The 14356-nt window shown below is 41.5% G+C and overlaps 1 protein-coding gene across 1 annotated transcript in view; it reads right to left on the bottom strand.

Moving 5' to 3' along the window:
• Positions 1-14356, bottom strand: part of LOC139216673 (peripheral myelin protein 22-like) — a 155853-nt gene that overhangs the window by 136120 nt on the left and 5377 nt on the right. The window lies entirely within an intron of this gene.

Genomic DNA, 14356 nt, shown 5'->3' with positions numbered 1-14356 from the left:
CAGGGAGTGGCTTTAAAAGTTAAAAATGGGCAATGGTGTGTGTCCAATCTCAGTTGTGAGAGAGTCGAGGTGGGTTGGTGCACGGTCCCTCTCTTTTTTACCCTCCTGCTGTGACTCCGGTTTTTGAGATTCTGGAGATGTGCTGGTGAGACCGTCTGAGGAGTGGCAGCTTGGTGGTTTGCAGTTTGGGGAGGTGGGGGGCAATTATTATTATTATTTATTTAATTTTTTTGGTTGAAATTGGATTTTATTTTTGTCCACTCTGAGACCTCCATCTTATCCTGCAACCCAGCCCTCCCACTCAATTTCCATCTCACGGTGTGAAAATTGGAGTGGTATAAAGATGTGAGCCAGAGATGAAGACGACAGTCAGAGATGGTTAAAAGGAGGGCGAGGGAATGGCAAAAGATGCAGTCGGCGAGATATAGCGGAAGAGAGTGAGATGGAGGGCGACAAGGTGGCAACACATAGATTTGAACGTTTCCAGTGCACAGCAGCAAATATCTTGACCAGATCTTGATGATAGCTTTTAGTAGTGTGGAGAAACAAACTATGTAGCTATCACACTCCAGTAAATGATTTACTCCAAATGGCTCCCTGCATCAAAATATAAACTACTCTAAATGAATGCATAAGGAAACCAGCAGTTTATAAAAGATGGCATACAGGGTATTCTAAAAAACAATATAATCAGTTAAATAGTAATATAGCTTTAAACACCATGCATCTATTATTTCTTTAGCCACTCAGTATTCAAAATGTGGGCGAAATAAAACAAAGCCAGTGCTCCCTTCTCTCCTCTCAGGTGGAAAGACAGACTCATACATACATATATAAATAGTGACAGAGACACTACTCATCTTGGATGCGTTACACGTTGTGATTTGATAACAGGGCGGTCAAACAAAACCTCTGTATTTCAAATGCATTCCAAATGCTCTTTTTGTAGAGTCTACAATAGATGGTATTTAACAGATTCACCAGCGTGCCTAAAAAGGGGGGAAATCATTAGCTAAAAGTAAAGAGAGAAATCAATGAATAGAAAAAGGCCCTAATAGCAATGGTGAGATGGGTTGTGTTCAGTTGGTTTGCATTCATAATGTATAGGCTGACAGCCCATTAGACAGCGTTAAAAGGAAATCAGATTCTGGCCTCCTTCCAAAGCCATTACCCAGTGGGGTCAGCCTGAAGACAAACTGGTAATTGACCAATAGATTCAGGTAAATTGCAGGTAAATTGTTGGTCCCTGGGAGGAACAATTATTTTGTTAATTGCATTTTTAACAGAGAGTGAGGGGATTTTGGATTACAGGTGTATAATAATGACTGCAATGGCCCCAGCAATCAGACAGACCTATTATTTTCAGTTCTGTAAACACATGTCCTCCCGACACAAACGCAAACATCACAGTAATGCAGAATTATCATAGTGCATTCTGGGATGTTGCATTGGAAGAATTCATGAGCCCAGAGAAATCTGAATAGAAATAAATAGATGTGTTTTTGTAACGATTTGTAAGCTACAGAATGGGCGGTCACGAGTTCTGCATGAACGGAAGGTCAAAGTTTGTTCAGCTAGATGTAAACTGAAGACCGCTGAATACTAAGAGAACCTCAGGAGCCAACTGTCAGTCACAGTAATGGACACTAACATTAGTAAGGTCACTGCCTTTGTTGCTGTGTTTTTTTTTTGTGTGTGAGTGTGTAAAGTCTTGTACACGTGCCACAGTTGTGTCCGCTAGCAGCCTGTTACATGGGAGGTGATAAACATGCGTAACCATGATGTGGTCAAGCTTCTTGCAGATTGTTTATTGATGAAGCGTCAGGGATCAAGTGCCACTTAATCTGCTAGTGCAGACACATGGTTTACTTATATTCTTGATATCAATGCACATTTAAACTATTTATCTCTGTGAATGCAGTTGTTAATGAACCTAAAACATATCTATTGTATAGTCTACTAGAGATTTTTTAGTTATTGTTATTGTTGAAATGTACTTAGTGGCCATTAATGGAGAATGTGTTGGTTTTAATTGAAATACTGCTCTTTTTTTTCCAGCCTGTGAAGGTCAGTTAGAATACTGGACACATCAGCGGTGAACAATGGTTGTTCACAACACATGCCAGTCATGTTGCGAAGGCTAAGTGAATTCCAGGCTTTGTGCCACAGGACTGAGTAGGAACTTGATCTCACAATAACATGCGGGCTGGAATTTGATCAAGCCAAGAGAGCCCAGGCAGCAGCTGAACAATTACTGTTGGGAAATCTGATCTGCTTGTAAGCAGGTCTGCACTTCAGACCACCAGAAGCCTCCACCTCTCTGACCCTCCGTGGACAGACCTCTCTGGTCAAACACGGGCCAGCGGCCTTGTTGTTGAGGAGGGGGAAGGAGAAGGAGGCGAAAGGGGAGGGGGATGTGGATGTAGACCCTTTGCCCTGCAGGTATGACTTTCGACAGTGGAAGAGACCTGCTGCTCAGTTACAGTGATGAACGACTTTGCCTACCCTCTGATAATTGCTCACTCAGGGGCAGAGAGAGGTCCATTAATCAAAATGAGCTGAGGTACTGCAGGACTTTTCCACCTATAGCAGACTCCAGCATGCCTCAACAACCCTGGGGCAGACCCGGAGGCATTGGCTTCAAAGGAAACTGGCTTGTCAGGACACTGTCATTCTGCGATGACAGTCATTGCTTCCACCTGATGGTCTCCAATCTAACCTGCCGAACAGAGCGGGCAGGGGTGGAAGAGGGGAGGGTTCCCCATTAAGTGACTGCCAAATGGAAAGCCTCTCAACCTAAACTTGAAGCAAACTGCACTGTGCACTTATTGTCACACAATGACAGGGGACAGACAGGAGAGCGGACTCCTTTCTGCTATAACAAATTGAGGACATACAGTGAGAGTGAATGTCTGGGATTTGTGCAGTGACGCACCAGTTGGGATGTCTGTTTGGGGGTGGCGACAAAGAGTTTGTTCCATATAAACAAAGGAACAGATGCAGCTAGATCACTTGAGAGTCAAATCCATTAGATCAAGGTAAAGTAATCTTGTTAAGGGACGATTCTGCTCCTTAAGTTAGATTGGCAGGGAATCACAATCAAGGTCACAGTCTCATCTGTTTTGCTGGTACTTTTGGTGCTAGGACCATTTGTGCAAGAAGAAAACAATGTGCACAGATGCATAGTCAAGCTTTGATGTTTATGTTTACATCTCCTTTTGCGCCGCTTTGATTTCCACTGTATGGGCTTTGAATGCTGGAATACATATTTACATTTATATTACGTTAGCTTTCATTTCCGCCATGATTTTACTTTGTTATTAGAAAATAATTTCTTTAGGTGCTTTAGTTACTGTAGCAGCTATTTTTTTTTTTTATACAGGGCAATGTCTCCTTTCAGAACAGAGTTGAAAATATTCCAATTAGATGTTTTATTCTATCAGCGAACCAGTAATGGAAAGTTGCTTAACATATTGACCAGTGACTGTAAGTTATGTTTTTCCTAGGACATGTGAGCCTGGTTATAAATTTGATGGTTTTTTTATTAATATTCATTTCAGTGCACATCCTTTCGGAGACATTTGCACTTCTGACTCTGAGATAACATTGAAGATCGTCATGTGAGGCAACAGCTCAGAAAATCTTTGTACTCGTACATATTCAAATCTTATCAGAGGACCAGGATTATGTTTATGCAGTATACAAAATCTTTGAGGCTGTGGAGAAGGACTTTCAATTGGTCTCAAGGAGGTTCTGGCAAACCTGGCTTGGCTCAGGCTGGGAATATTGTCAAGCAATGGAAAGAGCACTTTGAAGAACCTCAGAACCTCACCGAAACGTCCTCTGTGGAGGAGGCATAGTCTGGAGACTTGGGAAGCCTCATCCATATCCATGGTAGATATCTTTGAAGTAGTCAAGAGGCCCTTCAGTTGGCAAGGCTGCAGGTGTGCATGAGATAAAGGCTGTGGACATTATTGAGCTGTCTTCGCTGACAACACGCCACCTCAGTGTCACTTGGAGGTCATGGAAAGGTAAGGTGGAACATGAGATGGACAGGCACATTTGTGTGGCATCAGCAGTAATGCACACATTGTACCAGACCATTGTGGTGAAGAGGGAGTTGAGCCGTACTGCAAAGCTTTCCAGTCGATCTACGCTCCAACCTTCACCTGTGGTCATGAGCTCTGGGAAGTCACTGAAAGAGATTGCAGATACAAGTGGTTTCTCTTCCAGTATGATCTGTAAGGCTCTGCCTTAGAGATGAGGTGAGGAGCACAGACATGCAGATGGACCGTTGAAAACAGTTGAAGAGGTTCAGGCATCTGATTAGGGCACCTCCAACAAAGAGAAGACCTTGGGATAGGAGAAGACTCTCTCGACCTATACCTTGAATTTTTATGAACAATACAATCTTGATGCATTTGGAAAAATAATCTAATCTTGTATTCTGGTCAGGGCAGAAACCATTATATGTGGAAATTAATTATTGCACTTACATGAGTTCAATGGATGTAACATAAATAATACAACATCTCAAAGGTCAAAATCAATGTCATTAAGATCGAGGTCATTAAGGTAAAATGCTCCGTTAATGAAGTGTAATTCCATTTATTTTACTGAAATAATGAAACCTGTGAGTTGATATGAGCTAAGGTTTAAATAATTAATTTGCAAAGAATACATACATCTATATATGTGTGTGTGTGTGTGTGTGTGTGTAAATAAATAAGTAAATAAACAAAGTGAAGCATGTATAGAATTGCAACACATTTGCTAAGCTACCTAAGACACTACTGCTGTTATGATGATATATCCTACTGTTCATTGAGATCTTCAGTCTTTTTAATAAAATGAAAGCTCATAGATTGTGAATACATGGTGAGGCTGAATGGCAGCAGCAGATTTCAGATCCTCTATCAGTGGCATGAGATCTCTCCTTAACCTTAAAGGCAGCTCTCACCAATTCTCACTGACAAATCTTATCATTCATATCAGCCAAGGCCAGATCTTATTATCCTTCCCAGCTGAAGTTGGACATACTCAGCCTGGGCCATTTTTTTTCCCCCTTCAGTGTGTGGAAGCCAATGTTTTTAGATGGGCCTGTATGAGTCCACATCACACAGCTGGTCATTAAATGAAAATCAGTTTTTCATATCTCATCCTCACACAAAATAAACTGCTCTGCCGTCCCGAGCCAATCTGCAGGCACCCGTCTATTTCACGGTCCAGTTTATGTGTTGTGTGTGTCACTCCTGTCCTGTCCCTGTATGTACCACACATCTGCTTTAATGAGAGGCAGGCAAGGGAGCCTTGGCTTCAGGGACTCACATGGGAGCCCACGTTACTGTCCTTGTATTATATAGCCTATAGTGGTTCATCTCCGTATTAACTCTGCCCATCACATTAGACCGGGCATCATCAGGATGATTGAGACCTACAGAGCAAACGAGCAGTAATGGGCACTGTGTTAAACGCTAAGAGAAATATACGGTGCCGATGTCACACTGCTGTGGAGACAGATCATACATACGCATCCCCAGCTGTGCTCTCAGTCCATCTGTTTAAAACGCAGATGGAAGAACTACGCTCTCGCTCATACCACAGCTCATCATCCAGACAGTTGCATGAATTAATAGCAGACGGGGGGGGGGTGCTCACGCTGCCGCCTGCCTTTCAGTCAGTGTGGGGATGTGCACCGTGGGGCTGCCAGCTCTCCAGGTCGTAGCTGTTCTCCTCCACCGGACGTGTTCCAGAAACTAACATGTCCAGCCAGCATGTCCTGCAATTTGTAGTCATTACATAAAGCATACACTTCAGTTCTCAAATAGCAATTGAATCAATACCCTGTCAGCATCTTCCTCATCTGTTTCTTAGAAGGGAAGATCTACGATTTAATACTCCAATTATCTGTTTTTCTTTCGATTCCACCATAGACACAATAATTCATTTCAAATATGCACAGCTCTGCCTGGCGCTCTGTTTGACGCTCGGTGGGACTGTAGAATATAATGCAGTGATTGATCTTTTACTTGTATGCAGGCAGCAGTGCTTTGACCGCATGTACAGCCTGAACCTGAGAATTAGTCAAGAAGAGTGATGGTGTGTTCAAGGTGAAAACTAACACATTAGTGTATGCTCATCTATCTTCCCTCTTTCATTCACAGGATCATGGCGCTCGGTGAAAACATGTTCTGCACTGCCAGTGCCCGCCAAAAACCAGTCGTGTTGTTTAAAACTAATGAAGACCCAGCTGGCTCAACTGTCCTCAAGCTGTAATAAAGTAGTCAGTAAAACTTTCTGATAAGCCTCCTCTGTGCTGTACAAATGCTCAGGCTAACAAACTGCACATTATTCATTATTCAGTGACTAGGGGAATCCATTAGACAGTACAAAACTGTAACAGGTAGTTTTTGCTATTGTTGCATTTTAAACAAATTGCCGTTCTTGTTAGACTTCTTAGAATATGCGTGCACGTGTGTGTGTGTGTGTGTGTGTGTGTCTGTGTGTGTTTGATGAGTATGATGTCAAGTATGGAAAAAAGCCAAACAAAATCCTGAGGCGTGTAATAAAAGTGAGGCCGTGTAAAGAAAGAGCGTGGCCAGTATCTGTTTATCAGAGAGTGAAGGAGAATGGTTATCATTACAGGCTCTTCTCTGGCTGTGGATCTGTTTTCTGCAGCTGTGGGCACGAGCACACACACACACACACACACACACACACACGCACACGCATGCACACGCACGCACGCACACACACACACAAACAAAAAAAATTGATTATCCCCTCTTCCTGATTGCAGCCCCTCTGTCTTCTAAATCTAAATTGCAACTCCAGACACAAAAGCAGCCCATGTAGCTGAAGCACACTAAATCAATCTCGCCTACTCTCCAGCTTCTTCACTGCCAAATAAAAAGTAAAATCCTCTGCAGAGAAGCGTAAAGCCCCAGAATGTAAAGCATGCCATGTCGGACAACGCTGTCTGCATTCTATGACCTTGCCGTTGAAAGGTGGAAACCTTAAGTTTTCCCGTTGAGGGTAATGGATTCTTCTTTAAGAGCCGCATGTCACGACAATATCTAGACTAAACTCCAAGATATGCAGGGAGATTAAAACTGCAGCTTTCGCCAAATGCTCTTCCTTTATTGTCCCTGAATAAAGTGGCAGTCCTTGTCCACATAGAGTGTTTAATTTCCCTCGACTGCAGCTTCATATATTCCCCCCACATCCTAGAAACAATTGGACATTATTCCACCAGGAACCCTATCTGTCTAATTACCCACTGACTTTACGCTCCATTGATTTGCATTCTTAGCTATTCAAATTATACAATACATTGCATTTTAAACACTGACAAAACTACTTAAAATTCAGTGATTAAACTCATTGAAGTATATCAGCAGTTTCGAGAGTACATATCTACAGTGGAATACTTTAGATCCACACCCCCAGCTTATGGTGCTGATTCAAGAACCCCCAACATCATCACCACTCCTTCCATTCATTACATATATCAGCCCTCATTTACCACCTCTACTTTCCCCGGCATTGTTTGTCACCAGTATCACAAACTAGTCTTTAATGTGTCCTTATCCGTCACTCAAATACGGGACTTAGCGCGAGGATGAATCTGAGACCTTGTCCTTAGCGGGGGCCATTATGTGTAATGGTTGTCATCTGTTTGGAATGCATTATCCACGTGTCAGTGAAATGCTCTCATTCGTACCCTTGTCTAATTTAGCATGCAAGTGTGTGCATGAACACCCTTGGTTATTCAGCGGGCCGAGCTAAAAAGTTGCCAATTAGAATGAATGTCGGATTTCGCCTATTATTTAAAAGTACGTTAATATGAACAGACCCAGGCTGAGAGGTATCATTGACAGGGAGAGAATATTATCATCTGTGAAAGCCCCTTCCAGTTAGCCTTGCGTGACGTTGACTCAGCTCCATCTCAGAGGAGGACTCATCGTCACCGTCAACAAGGACGGTGCTTCTACCAGGAATCTCAGTACTTCCTTCATTTGAGTGGCAATTTCACCCTTTTTTTTTTTCCTATTAGTGCACTACTCTTCAACGCACCTCAACGAGCTGCACTGAGACTGTGTTCTCAGAAACCTCTTTAAATGAACCACACGTGTAGGAGTATTAGTAAGTAAGGTGTATGAGTGATAGCAGTCCCATGTGTGAGTCTCAATGTGGTGTGAAGTCACACACTTTACACTACAGAGCTTACGCTCCTGTAAAGGAGCTATGTGTAATGAATTAAGATGGATAAACTTAAACTCTGCTACCTACTTGATATGCAGCATCAGGCAGGACACATCAGCTATGCAGCATAGCCCATAATTATGAACTTAAGCATATTAGAATCACAAAAATTCATACCTCAGAGCGCATAATCTCTGTGTGAAATGTTACGTTGCATTGATAAGCAGCAGGTGACCTTAGGTTCATGAATATAAGCTTAAGGTTTGCGATGAGTAGCAGCAGCTTAAACTGTACAACATGAGCTTAGTAGCTATGGTGTGATTGTGATATTAAGAATAGTAAAGCAAACGGTCACATATTGCTTTTAATTGAAATATTTCTCCAAAGCTTAGCTGAATATGTATTATATTTATTACCTCTCAAAAAGCGGAAAACAAAAAAAATTAATTTGGAGTTTGAAGCCAACATTAGAGGTAAGAAGTCAGTCCACAATATATAAACAATAACTTCATGATTGTATGACATGACGTGTGACATGACGCCGTTTTGAAGCCTCAGGTTTGACATTTTGGCAACAACCCACCGCCAATTGTTTTATGTTCAGGCATTTACCTGCCTCTGATTGGTTAGCCATAAAGTAATCTGTCTATTTCATTCTAAATAGGACCATCATTTCCAAAATGAACACCAAGCTGTATTTACTTCAGCTATGTCTTCACTGGAGTCAGCAAAATGATACTGCTGGTGATTTATTGCGCTAAATGTTTCCTGACTCTGATACTAGTTTGACGATTCTTATAATTAATAATGTTATTTTGTTTGCAAATGTTAGCGAGCTTATCACACAGCTGTTTAACTGCTTTACTAACGTTGCTCCCAACTATGTGTTAAGATAACGTGAGCAAACAAAGGTGACTGAATATTAATTATAAATTATAAATTATAAATTAGGAATATCTCCCACAGATATTGTGAAAATGCCATACTGACCAGGACTTTGGTCATCTGCACATGTGTAGGTGTATCGGATAGTGTGGCACTGGGATCAGGTGTAACATGTATCACACTCACAGGTCGTTTTAACTTTAGAAAGCACAATAATTCTTTACCTGTACAACATTCAGAGATTGAATTAAGGAGCTTTGAGGCATCAGTGGGGACATTTTCCTCACTAGCAGCCAATAAAACCTTTATCTTAATACTTCACTATTACATCTTCACAAAGGCCAGATAAATAACCCAAATATTATTACACACAAGCAGCACCCTCTCCTTTTCTTCATGGGCTTTGTTTGTTTCCACTCCATGGAACCACTAGATCAATACAATGCTGTTGCAATTATTACCATCAGCAACCATTTGGAATGATTGGATTTGCTCCAAAGGCTGAAAAATAGACTTAGGCTGTATCATATGGTCGACTTTGCACTCCTGTAAATCCGTAATTGGATAAATTGCAGGCTAAGAAAGACTTTTTCCTGCAGGGGAATACAAAAAGGCCAAATGTGCCGATGTCACTTTAGCTTTTTCTCCTCACAAAAATCATTACTGTAAGAAATAGCCCTTATAGCACCGGGCAGCTGTGTAAAATAATACCATAATCATGACATCAAAGCGGCTGTCTCACATAACCCAAACGTCTGAGTTTGTCATTTGTGCCTAACCACACACTGTGTGGAAAAGCCAAAGCAGAATAGTCTGAATAGATAATCAACATGGGTTTATCAGTGGGGGGATGAATCTGCGAGGGGGGCACACTTTATGCTTTGCACAGTGAAGGTTTCATTCGGGTGCCAAGCATTTGCGCACTGAACAAAATTTTCCTATTGTAGAAAAAAATAAAAACACCAAGGTTCAAGGCTGCCTTCATGTCAGAAAGAAATTGAAACATCTTTATTAAATCTATAGTCTGTGATGGAACAATAATACAATTTTCATGTTTTGGCCACAGACTGATCGTCAGCTCATGAGAACATGACCTCCTCCTCTTAGAAGTAGGCCTTGGAGCAGTTTGCAAAGCTGTAATACCACTGAAGATTCCACTTGCTCTTCTACTTTTGCGCCGTTTTCTAAAACTCTGACGGTACAGATGGCTCAAAAGTGTTTACATTTCGCTTCAGTCGAGCACCTCCACACAAAGTGCTTCCTGAGCCTTGGTTATTTTGTCACTGTTTGGAAAAAGCCTGTCCGTGTCAGCAAATAATCGCTGCAATTTCGCAAGCGATTGCAACGGTAAAATATGTTCATGAAACCTGAGGTGAGACATTGAAATAAATAATAGGATTTCTTTCGCAATCAGGACACTCTTTAGGAAATAACTTCCAGGGACTTGGTTGTATTTAATTTAACGTACTGACAGAGACACATTGTAGTCTGGTGGTTTTATTTGTTTATTTTGAGGTCACCCACACTGCTTTTCATTTTTCCTCTCCATCCAATCATTGATAAAAATAAATTAAACATAGTGGTGAACCTTTCATTAATTTCCCCAAGCAATCTCCTACATGAAACACTACCTAAACAGACAGATCCCCTTAATCATAACGTGAGGCTATAGCATCAGAGGGACCCCGGGTACTTCAAAGTGGCAATATCACAAGGATTGCTGCATTGATATTAGACTTTAATGCAATCTCAGGAGCCACTGAGAAGCCCAGTTTGATTGGATAATACGGGCACATTGAGCTCTCAGGCATAAATCTTCATTCATATGTATAAATCACTCAAAATAGAGCAAGGGGATTTGAGTCACAAATCCAAAAAAGCAATAACCATGAAGGAGGAGAAGTCCGATACAACACATTTCCACATTCCAGTGAGCAGTAACTGTTATGGCTTGGAAGGATCCCAGTAAAGTAGGAAGTAGGAGATGGAACATGAGGCTCTTCAAAATACTTTTAAATGAACCAATCATCGCTATGATTGTTATGGAGGCAGTCAATCAGGAGGTAAATCCAACGCTTGTTGAGGGCACTTGAACACATGATGAGGAAGTAGCAACAACTATATAAGTACAAGGGCTGTGAGGAGGTGGTTTTTTCCCCCCTTTTTTCATGAAATTGTGTCTGAAAACCACCGAACATAGCTATGTTGTGGATGGCTGTGTTAAGGCATCTCATACATTTCTTATTCTTCGCATTCAGCATCATGGAAGGTTTTATGAAAAAAAAAAAAAAAACAGGTTTATCAGAAAGTCCAATGGGACTTCTCAGTGATTCAAGTTGGGGGTGTGACATTATTCACCAGGCAGTTCCAGTCGGCTCCGGGTGAAACGCGGCCGCCCACAGAAGTCAAGGTTGGAGCAACACCTCCTTCTAAGGGAATATTTGGCCCACAATTTGAAATTCAGCAGGTTTTTTTTTTTTTTTTTTTTTTAATGTTCTGTGAGAAATTAAAATAGAATCGTTGGTGTACTACTGACCTTGAGACTTGTCACTCACTATATGACTTTATTCCTTCACAGCCTTTTTTTTACGTTTACTGTGCGGTTTAAGTTGCTTGACTTCAAAGTCCTCTTTGATATGTATTTCCTATAACATCAGCGCCCAAATGCCTGACCCCGGAGACTCTTTCGGATGAAAGGCCCGAGAGGCTAGTGGATGTGATCTATAAGCCACAGTTCATTAACATAAGATCTTACTTTATGGACAGTATCATGCACAAAGGAGCTCTGTGCAATGATGGGTTGAGATTTTGTTCTTCACAGATACACAAGCAGAGGACACCACTGGACAGTGTACAAGCACGAGCTTAGAGAAAAGTGCTGGGCTGCCACCTAATGGCTCAGCTTCATTGTTTGTGTACAGAAGTGATCGTGACCATTTCCCAATTGGTGGTGGCTTTTTTATTTTTTTTGTTTCAAAACATTTTAAGCTTCCTCAACTGCGTACATTTACAGTAAATCCTCAAACCAAACCCCAGCGGTATTGGAACAATATTTTACAAACGGATTTACCGAGGCACACTCACGCAGTTCAGTTCAATTAGACTCAGAACATGAGTTGGCCTGACTGCAAACACATATGAAAAAATAAGACTTTAGTGGTCTTTGTGGTTTAACTACACACATCCATATTGTAAGAGTTCACACTGGCATCAATATGATTTGGTGTGACATGTTTTGTCTATCTGAGATAACGAGAATAAATGAACAGCAGGCAAGGAGGCTTGGTACACAGACAGAGGTGCTTTTATTCTTGTCACTCCCCTCTTTCACATTGGTCCCTCGGTTTAAATGCTGAGAGTGATTGGCACTACAATCACCGGAGAGTTTCCTGGCACCAAATCCGACTGTTTGTAAATGCAGAGCACAGACGAGAATTCATATTCATACAGTGCGTTTCAAGTGTCACCTACTCAGAGTATTCAGACTCAGAGCACACTCTCTTGGCACTCTGGCCGTGGAGGTGCATCAAAGCATCCAAATAATTACAACGGTAGCCACGTGATATCAAAATGGTTTCGCCTGCAAGCAAACTCCTCTGCTCTCCATAAAACGACTCATCCTCAGGGCAAAATGCATATGACATATTTCATCTTCCCCTTTATCCGCCAATGGACTTTCATTCTATTTTGTTTGTTTGATTACCAAAGGCCTGCTATTCACCTTACAGAGTGATGGTATTGTAGCGGTCTGTTCTGTCTGTGCCTGTATGTTGAATGTGCTGTAGTTGCCTCTGTAAATGCGGTTAAATAAATGATAGGAGCCCTTTATAGATCTATTTCAAACAAGCTGTTGGCAGTTCTGACGGCGTCAAACTTTTTCTTGAAGAAAAACAGCAACAGAAAAATGAACAGACCCGCTTGGCATGGCTGGAAATGCAGTGTGATTCAGAGCCAGATGCAGCTGTGTTCTGTATGTCGCAGACAAATCAAAGACGGTCCTGCGCAACAGCTAATGTCCCCGTCACCAACGCTCAACAGACACAGGAGCAAAATGCCTTAAAACAAAAACGTGAAAATAAATCATCAGCAGAAAGTTGGCAAAGTGCACATTATATATAAAATGCATTTCTTATCATATGTAAATCTTTTAAAGATACATCATTCATCAAAAAACTGAAGAATTACTTTCTTCTCTACATTAAATCCTGACATTTAACCTTCTCTATTTTGGGGAATTTGACCAAAACAGGACTGAGTACATTGTGTATTGTTTTTTTTTTTTACATATATAGAGCTGGTGCTCTTTCATGGTTACACAGCAGATTTAAACATGATGGTATTCAGTGTCAGATAAGGTCCACATGCTCCATCTCCTGTGTGTTTTTCCATCAATTACATCCTGCAGCACAGCTCTTTCATGCTACACAGCCATATTGCTCCATTAGTCTCTACAGCTATAATCATTTCTATGTAAGAATGCCTGAATTCACATGATGATAATTATTTACAGAGATGTATTGTGCCTTACTATGTCCTAACAGCACCAAAGAAGTCCCTTTAATCAAGTGCCTCCTGTGCTTTAACTTGTATCCAAGTGCGTTCAATTCGGCACAAGACGCCAAATTAAATTCCTGCTCGTTTATTACACTTAGTGTGATGATTCTGGTGTTCGGGTGTCAATTGAATAATCTTCCTGAAAACATCAACACCACGCTGTAAATAAAACCCAGAAGCCAACGCACTGTACCAGTGGCTGCAGCCTCTCATTACCACGCTCATTACTGTTCACCTCAGTGCGCCTCATTGTCCACAAGAGGTCAGACATTAACAGGAGAAGTCATAAATAGTGCACTAAATACCCCTGCTTCATTAATGCAAAGCCAGCAGCCACCCCGAGGAGGGGACCAGGGCGCAGAACATTATTGATGTTGAGTTTTATTCATCAGCATTTAGAGTTTCCTCCATGAAAAACAATTATACGAAATGAGAAGTGGGCACAGGCCACTGACATCTCCACAGAGCGGTGTGTGATCAGCCACACTTTTCGGCGTTTCATCATTCTAATTTCACAGTTTCCAGTTTGGTCCACTTATAATTGTGTGTTTTTTTTTCCCCCCACAGAAGACTTGTCACATATTATAATTTACTATTCAGAAAGTCTGCCGTGGGCCTGGCGCACTTGACTGGGAAGCGTCACGCCTTCTTTTTTTTTTTTTTTTTAAAGGGGGCAGGTTCATGCCGTCACTCGATCCTGTGTCCCGGATAC

The sequence above is a fragment of the Pempheris klunzingeri genome, chromosome 17 (genome assembly GCF_042242105.1).
Source record: "Pempheris klunzingeri isolate RE-2024b chromosome 17, fPemKlu1.hap1, whole genome shotgun sequence".
Lineage (NCBI taxonomy): Eukaryota > Metazoa > Chordata > Actinopteri > Acropomatiformes > Pempheridae > Pempheris > Pempheris klunzingeri.
Note: the sequence above shows the minus strand (reverse complement) of the source record. Positions and strands in the feature narration are given on the sequence as shown.